We start from the raw sequence: 9,871 nt of genomic DNA, 5'->3' as shown, positions 1-9,871 counted from the left end.
GTTACTGGGGCCTGCTCGAAGCAATCGACGATTAACAGGATGATTTGTGATTTGTGATCTGTGACCAATGCTTGTATTTTTAAATTCTGAGTCTGAAAGAAATAGAGTCTAGAATAAGTAATCAGAGCAAGGACATCATAGGAAAATAGTTTTCCAAGATTAAAGAAGACCAGGTAGAACGTTTGAGTATATAAAGTTATTAAATATATATGTATATATATAAAATCACAGAAGTACAAGATTTATATGTTTTAATCAGCACAATTTAGATCCCTTCAAGAGATAAAAGTTTATGTTATTATGTTCCTGAGGTTGGTTTAAATTAGTATCAGCATAATTCATAGTCGCTTGACTGTATTAGAGCATTTAGGGAGAAGGCCAGTTAGAATTTCATGCAATACAACTTTTGCTGAAAGTCGGAAATGGCTTTACTTATTTTTACCACCAGGTGGCAGTGTTGTGATACAATAGAAATTTCATCTATTAAAGTTTCAATGATGAAATTTCAAAAGTTCATTCATTTCGAACAATTACTTTCCTATGACTATAAAGGAAGTGAAAGTAAAAGCTTCAGGAGAATATAACTTCTAGGACAGTACAGCAAAGTAATTAAAATCCTGGATTCTGGAATCCCAGTGTCTAAATTCTAAATCTTGTTGCTGTACAATCTTGAACAACTAAATTATTTAAGCCTCAGTTTCTTTGTCTTTCAAATTAACTGTCTTTTCAAATTAATTAACTTTCAAATTAAGTGTTTCTTTAATCAAATCACAAATTACACGCAAAACATTGACATTTGTTGAATTATTTCTCTCCATTTCGTTTGCTGAAGTCCTAGCCCCTGGCCCTTCAAAATGTAACAATTGTATTTGGAGATAGGGTCATTGCAGATACAATCGGTCAACATGATTTAGGATATTCTGGATTATTCTAGATTATTCTAGATTATTCTCTAATCCAATATGACTGGTGTCCTATAAAATAAGGAAATTAGAAAGCAGCAGAACATTCTAGAAGCTGAAGCCAAGAATGGGGTGCTGCTTCTACAACCTAAAGAATGTCAGAGATTGCTGGCAAATGACCGAAAAATAAGGCAAAAGATCTGACACTAGCATCAACATTCAAAAGGAACCAACTGCACCAACGCCTTGATTTCAGAATTCCAGCCTACAGTACAGTGGGATCACACATTTCCGAGGTTTAAGACAGTCTGTGATACTTACGGATACAAAGAATAGAAAATGTACAGCACATGATACCACTAATATGAGCTATTATTATCCCTGAACACTTTTAATCTAATTGCACTCAGGCAACAAGACTGCTCAATTCAATTTAGAGAAATTAAATTTTCCAATTAAAGTGCATTTTCTGGCTATCACAGATTTATATCCCCTTCCCCACCCCAACCTCATTGATGACATTCTGAGGAGCAACAAAAGGTTAAACCCCCCTCAAAGGAGGGAGATTTAGTGAACTACGAGACCAAACCATCATTGCCTGTGTTGAAACTCACACAGAAGTCAGTGGACCCCCTTCAGGGAGTCAGCAGGGTGTAAGATGTGGAGGCCCCAATTTTAGATCACTGAATACAGGCAATAAAGGTATTTGTTCTATGCACCATCAGGGCCTCCCAGAAGTTAGATCTGTAAGGTTCCTCCTTTCTTGGTATGTAGATTTCAGTCATTTTCCTTTAGTCTGAAAAAAATACTAAGAAAAGAAAGAAAGCAAAAAAACTTGGTGGGCCAGGGGGATAGAGCAAAGGACTAAAGCACATATTTCACATGCAGAACCCCCGGTTTGATCCCAGCATTGAACACTGACTGGACTGGAAGTCACTCCAGAGCACCTCCAGGTGTGGTACACACACACGCACACACACACACACATACTCACACAAATACACTCACACAAGCATACACACACAAACACACACACACAAACACACTCACACAAACACACACAAACACTCAAACACACACACACAAACACTCACAAACACACATATACACACAAACACACTTACACAAATACACTCACACAAGCATACACACACAAACACACACACAAACACACTCACACAAACACACACAAACACTCAAACACACACACTCACACAAACACACTCACAAACACACAAACACTCACAAACACACATATACACAAACACATTTACACAAATACACTCACACACACATACACACACTCACAAACGCACACACTTACACACACAAACATACACAAATACACACACACAGACATTTGTTGGCAGTTTCTTTCTTTTCCTTTTCTGGAATCTGGGATCTTTAACAGTGAGATCATCTAAGTAGAATTAAGGCTAAGAAACTGACCCCAGACTTCCCTAAAACCCCATAAAACATACAACCTGTGCCACACAAGTCCTCATCATTCATTTTATCCCCCAAGGCAATTAATAATCTCGATAGGGCTAGATTAGATTAGCATTGCAAGATAACGCAGTAGATAACTCATCCCTTCTCCACTCTCAAAGGAGAGGTTCAGCCCCACTGGGAAGGAACTAAGGGAGATCTGGAAGTGTTTATTTTGTGTGAATATTAGGAGGAGTATTTATGATCATGCAGGGTGGTCCCCAAATGTCTTCCACCACAAGTTGGCTCCAGGGCTATTTTTAATAAAAGGAATTATACTGGTGTGGGACCTTGTTTGGCTGTTCATAGGGGAAAAACTAACCAAAATAAGACACCCTGAAATAACTGAAAAATTGAACATGGGTTGAGAATAAAATTAAGGATTTCTCTTTATGTTTGGAGACTGCAATACTGCTTGGGCCCTGCAGTGTTGGGTGCCCCCAGGGTCACTGCCATGGTCCTCAGGAGGCCATGTGGTATCAGGACTCAAAGCTGAGTTGTTCACATTCAAGGCATGCACCCTGACCTCTGAACTACATCCCCCACTTTATCTTGTACTTGCTATGTGATAATAGCACAATGGTTTTGTAAAAGATAAAGGAGCTTGGTTGGGGGGGGGGGGGGTCCCTCCAATTCATAGCACAGTGTGTAGAACAATAGCCTTGCACCACCCCGGCATTCCATATGGTCCCCTGAGCCCACCAAGAGTAATCCCTGAGTGCAGATAAGCCAGGAGTAAGTCCTGATCACAGTTGGGTGTGGCCCAAAACCAAGAAACAAACAAACAAACACAAAAGATAAAAGGGCTTATCAGTTACGAAGCTTATAGTAAAATGACCCAATTTCTGAAATTTATATTCTAAAATACACTATGAAAATGATATGAAAGGGGAAAAATATCAGCACATTGTTGAGGTTCTGAATGAGAGGTACACTGAGGTTCACTGTCTTATTCTCTTTCTCTTTTTACCTATGTTTGAAAGTTTCTATTAAAATTTTTCACAAACAAAAAGGATACGAAGGAAGAATCACGGTTCTTTGCTTCTAATGAGTAAGAGAGTTCTTTTGGGTACATAAAGGGGAAAGACTTAGAAACTCCAGTTAGTTGCTCCTCATAAGAGACAATAAAATAACCTGGAGAAAAATATAGAACTAGTTTGACCACCACTAATCTCCACCAGAGCCTAGAACATGATTTTTTTTTTCTTTTTGGGTCACACCCAGCAATGCTCAGGGGTTGCTCCTGGCTCTGCACTCAGGAATTACTCCTGGCAGTGCTTGGGGGACCATACACAATGCTGGGAATCAAACCCAGATCGGCCTCGAGGAAGGCAAATGGCCTACCCCCTGTGCTATCACTCCAACCCCTATGATTTTTTTTTTAATGAATTGATACTAATTCACTGAGTGGCCTTGTGACAAGTGCTTTCACAGAAATATTGTTCAGCAAGCTAGATATTTTTATGAACCCCTGTGCTTATTTTTCATCATTTGCAATATCTCATGGGGAATCCTGTCTGGGGACCAGACATCCTACTCTATTCTTCCACCCTGCTCTGTGTCCTAGCAAATTGAAGGCAAGAGACTGTATCACTCCACATCTTTCCCCTACGACTTGGATAACAGGAATTTCCAGCAGTCGTATGTGGGCAGAAGGGAGAAAAGGTTATGGTATTTCTTCCCCACTTCCTTCCTGTTTTGATGTCTTAGCTACTGTAATTGTAGTACCCTCTACATAAACAGTTTCACTAGTCAACCCCGTTTTCCATATCTCACTGTGAGCCAGTAATTCTTTTATGAATATATGTATTTTAATTTTTATTAGTGAAACATCATGAGGTACAGTTGTAGACGTACAAATTTTTGTGCTTGGGTTTCAGTTATACAATGATCGAGTATCCGTGCCTCCACCAGTGTCCATTCTCCACCACCAATGATCCCAGTATCCCTCCCCCACCCCAAGCCCCCCATCCCACCCCGTCCCTGTGGCAGGGCATTCTCTTTTGTTCTCTCTCTCCTTCTGGGTGGTGTGGTTTGCAAAAGAGGCATTGGGTGGCAATCGTGTTCGGTCTATAGTCTACTTTCAGCATGCATCTCCCATCCTGGGAGGATCCTCCCAACACCCTTTATTTGGTGCTCCCTTCTCTATCTGAGCTGTCTTTTCCCCTAGCAGAGCCAGTAATTCTTGTCCAATCAGTCTTAGGAGACTTGACAGCTTCAACCCTCCTTCCCCCCAGTTAATCTCTGGGCACTTCTGATACCTTGTTTGATTTCTTGATCCTATCTGCACATATGCAGTAATTCTTTCACTAGAATTTTACTTTTTGAATCATTTGTGGTAAATTGTTTCCTATTAAAATTTGAATTGTTTTCGTTCCAAAAGCTACAGGGAGATATTCAAGGATTTTAAGAGGGTGAAATCACATGACCATGAAAGCTCTTCTTGACAAAAACTTTTTATTTCCAATTAAATTTAAAAAATTATAGTAATACAATAGCCAAAATCTGGAAAAAACCTGAGTGCCCGAGAACAGATGACTGGTTAAAGAAGCTTTGTTACATTTACACAATGGAGTACCATGTAGCTGTTAGAAAAGATGAAGTTATGAAATTTACATACAAGTGGTACTACATGGAAAGTATCATGTTAAGCGAAATGAGTCAGAAAGAGCGGGATAGACACAGAAAGATTGCATTCATCTGGGGAACATAAAGCAACAAAATGGGAGACTAACACCCAGGAAGGGCTCAGATTAGTACCAGGAATTTTGCTCCATGACTTGAAGGCCAGCCACATGTGCTAGGTGAGAAGGAAGCTCAGATAGAGAAGAGAGCACCAAATAAAGGGTGTTGTGAAGACCCTCCCAGGGTGGGAGAGACATGCTAAAAGTGGTCTATAGACCAAACATGACTGCCACTCAATGCCTCTCTGGCAAAACACAGTACCCAAAAGAAGAGAGAGAGAACAGGGAGGAATGCCCTGCCACAGCGGCAGGGTGGGACGGGGGGGGGGGGGGGGGGGGGAGGATGGGGGGTGGGAGGGATGCTAGGACCCGTGGTGGGGGAGGATGGGCACTGGTGGAGGGATGGGTACTTGATCATTGTATAACTGAAACCCAAGCACAAAAATTTATAAGTCTATAAGTGTACTTCATGGTGTTTCACTAAAAAAAAATAAAATAAAAAAAATTATAGTAATAAAAATAGTTTGTTCTTGGTATCAAAAGCAGATTCAAAGATCAATGGAATAAAAGCAGGAACCTAGACATAAACACACATATACAAGGTGAATTAATTTATAACAAAAAAAATAAAGAATATGTAAAAAAGGACAGTCTTCAATAGATGGGGTTAGAAAAATTAGACAGTCCACACACACACACACACACACACACACACACACACACAAATGAAGCTGGACCCATATCTTACACTTTACCCAAAAATAAACTAAGACTATACTAATAACTTCAATAACGTTAAATAACTTTTTTTGTTTTAAAAGAAAAAAATACTTGAACTTAAGATCTGAATTCATAAAACTGATAGAAGAGAGGGGACAAAGCTCTTGGACAATGGTTTTCTTGGATTTGACTCCAAAAGCATAGGCAACAAAAGCAAAATGTAGACAAGTGGGACTACGTAAAAATAAAAAGGTTCCACACTGCTAAGGACACGATCATCCACATAGACAATCTACCGGGAGACTATCATACTGAGTGAAATTAGAAGAAGAAGGACAGATATAGAATGATCTCTCTCATATGTGGGATACAAGAAACACACAACTTGGGAATAACAAATGAACAAAGGCAATTGCACCTGAGAACTGGTCTACAGAACTGAGAACTGAGCTTACCGTGGCAGTGGGCTGGGAGGTGGAGATGAGCTAAAGGCGAGGGCACTCTGGTGGATGGTGTGGTGTTGGAACACTGTATTCACAAAACCCTATCATTACCAGTATTGTAAATCACAGTGCCAAAAAAAGTCTTAATTAATTAAAGGAGCCAGAAGATAATAGAGCAGGTAAGATGCTAACCTTGCATGTGGCCAACTTGAAATCACATGATCCCAGGCCAGTCTGGCATCCCATATGGTCCTCAACCTCACCCCTGCACTACTAGGAGTGACTTCTGAGCACAGCGTGGTGTGGTTGAAAAACAAACAAGTAACTAGGACAATCTACTAAATGGGAGAAAATATTTGCAAATTGAAATCTATATCCAGAACATTTAAATCAAGAGGTCAGGAAGGTAGTACAACGGGTAGGGTGCATGCTTTAAATGCGGCATACCAGGGGCTGGAGAGATAGCACAGCGGGTAGGGTGTTTGCCTTGTACGCGGCCGACCCGAGTTCGATTCCCAGCATCCCATATGGTCCCCTGAGCACCGCCAGGAGTAACTCCTGAGTGCAGAGTCAGGAGTGACCCCCGTGCATCGCCGGGTGTGATCCAAAAGGCAAAATAAAAGCAGCATACCTGTATTTGATCCACAGCATGCCATATGGGTCCCCAGGACCACCAGGAGTGATCCCTGAATCAGGAATAAGACCTGAGCAACAATGGATGTGGGATACCCCACCCCACCCCTACCCCCAGCCAAAAATAAAAAGGAAGGAAGAAAGGAAGGAAGGAAGCAAGCAAGCAAGCAAGCAAGCAAGCAAGCAAGCAAGCAAGCAAGCAAGCAAGCTAAAATAAGATTAAAAAAAAAAACTCACAGAAATGAGACCAGGAATCTGGCTCAGTAGTAGAGTGTATGCCTTGCATGCAGGAGACCTGTGTTCGATATCCAGCACTGCCAAACAAATGAAAAACCACAATGAGATCAATGAAGCTGTCAAAAGTAACTGCTAAAGTTAACTAACCTCATACCTGTTAGACTAGCTATTATCAAAAAATCAAAAAGTAACACGTGTTAATGAGGATGAAGAGAACCTTTGTACATTGTTGGTGGGACGCATAAATTGATACAACCATAATGGAAACAGTATGGTGGTTCTTCAAAGAATTTTAAAAAGTATTATAGGGTTTACACAATTCCTAGTCTAAATAAGAACAAATCCAAAGGAAGTGAAGCTACAATGCCAAGAAAAATATCTGCACTGCCATTTCATGGTAGCAATTTTATAATAGCCAAGACCTGAAAACAACTTGTGTCCATCAATGGATGAATGAATCAACAAAACGTGGTATAAGGTCATATGTTGCTAAATATGATCCCAATGTAGTATATCATGCAGTGTAGGAGTAGAGTAGGCCACTGCATTCTAGGTTTGGGCAATTACACTTTCTGACGTTCACACAGTGACTCAATTACTGACTGGCACATTTCTTAGAATGTTTATCCATCATTAAGTGACGCATGACCATACTTAAATCATGAAATATTCAACCAGAAAATAAAAAGGGAAATCCTTTCATTTGTGACAACATCAAAATTGTCCTTCCATTTGTAACAATATGGATTGAACCGAGTGAAATAAGTCACAATGAAAGAGACATATTGTATAATGTTATAGGTAAAATTTAAGGAAAAAGTAACTCACAGATACACAGAACACATAGCTGGTTACCAGAGGCAAGGGATTTAAGGGGACCAATAAAATAGGTGAAGGTAATCAAAAAGTGCAAATTTCCAATTAGAAGTTTGGGAACGTAAAGTGTTCATCCTGGGGATTGTTACCAACAATACTGTAACATATGCTTGGAAGTTGCTCAGAGAGCCCATCTGAAAAGGTCTCATTACAAATTTGTAACTGTGTGGGAATGTGTATTAACTAAAATTGTGATGATCATTTCACACTACAGACATATACCAAATCATTAATTTGTGATCTAACACAAAGACAATGTTCAAGTACATCTCAATTTTTTAAAGTTCATTATGACTATATGGTATAAGGTCAAGGGTTGAGTTTCCCTCCCCGCCCCGAGCAGAGCTCCGGCAGCCGAAGACCTCCAGAACCAGCCACAACCATGCTGAGACCACTCTCCACATGCATGAAGGTACCGGCAGAGGAACAAAGGCATGTGGTTTCTGGGGCTGAGATCTCTAAGCCTGCTCGGATCGAGGCTGAGCATCCTCCACCCAGATCCTTCATTCTCCAGTAGTCAGGGGTCACACCCACCAACTGGCTTCCTGGCGCCGTGTAATCCCATCAACGGCCAAGACCCAGAGACTGTAAAACCCAGCTCCCAGAAGCGCGTGGCTGCATTCGCGGTCGCACGACATCTTATTATCTGATTTTTACTTTAGACCAGAATGTAACCTGCCCACACGGCAGAGTCTGGCAAACTCCCCGTGGTGTACCCAATATGCCAAATACCAGTAACAATGATGGGTCTCATTCTTCTAACCCTGAAAGAGCCTTGAATGTGGCACTTTTTAAAATCTCAGGGCTAGGACAAAGGAGACCTTACGGGGGCCTGCTCGAGGCAATCGATGAATAACAGGATGATCGTGATCGTGATCGTGATCATTATGACTATATTTTGAGGATGCTATTGAAGAAGGACAAAAGGTTAGGAGAAAATGACCACAAGCCTGATTCCCAGAGAACATCTTGCTTTTTGGAAGTTAAGATATGGGGCTTCTGCCACAGATTCAAAGCAGCTTCTGCCCAGATGGAAAGAGTAGTTCTAGAGAGAGACAACATGGGCTCTGAGCACATCTTCCCCAATCAGACTGAGCAATTAGAGCCACAGCAGAGCCCCACGGAAGGCACCAGAGATTGGAACAGTGAGGAGCCGGAGGAGGAGCCGGAGGAGGAGGAGGAGGAGGAAACCAGACCAGTCCAGCTGGCTATTCATTGGGCTCCTGAACCAAGATCCTGAACAAGAGGAGGTGGAGCTTGGCCCCAGTGTGGGATGGAGAAGATGTAGTTGCAGATATCCAGGATGGGATCCAGGCCTTGGGGCTTCATTTGCATATCCACCATTCAGAAGTGAGGAGGAGGAGGAGGCAGGCACCGCAGCATTGAACAGCCACAGCTTTATTTTCATGTCAGAGCACACAGAGCTGGTGAAAAGGACAATGGCTGGAGTAAGTTTGTCTTCCCCTCGGGGTTCCAGCCAGGGCTTGGGAGATCTCAGATGCTGATGGGAAGATGTGGTATAGAAGATCCTCTAAGCCCAGGTGACCTCCCCTGCCTCGAAGTGACCACCTACCTCCCTCCACACGTTCCTGAGAACTGCCTTACTCCCTGCATTCCAGGCCAGATGCAGCATGGGACCGAACACTTCCCTGGTTACCATATCTGTCTCTTAAGTGATAGCACAGCGGTAGGGCTTTTGCCTTGCACATGGCTGACACAGCCAACCCGAGTTCGAATCCTCTGCCCCCCTTGGAGAGCCTGGCAAGCTACCGAGAGTATCTCGTCCTCACGGCAAAGCCTGGCGACCCATGACATATTCCATATGCCAAACACAGTAACAAGTCTCACTATGTTACTGGGCCCACTCGAGCAAATCAATGAACAATGG

The 9,871-nt window shown here is 41.9% G+C and overlaps 1 pseudogene; it reads left to right on the top strand.

The window, feature by feature from the left end:
- Positions 1–9,013: 9,013 nt before the first annotated feature.
- Positions 9,014–9,548, top strand: LOC130016953 (male-enhanced antigen 1-like; annotated as a pseudogene).
- Positions 9,549–9,871: the final 323 nt, after the last annotated feature.

This window comes from Sorex fumeus, unplaced genomic scaffold, assembly GCF_029834395.1.
Source record: "Sorex fumeus unplaced genomic scaffold, SorFum_2.1 ptg000169l, whole genome shotgun sequence".
Lineage (NCBI taxonomy): Eukaryota > Metazoa > Chordata > Mammalia > Eulipotyphla > Soricidae > Sorex > Sorex fumeus.
Note: the sequence above shows the minus strand (reverse complement) of the source record. Positions and strands in the feature narration are given on the sequence as shown.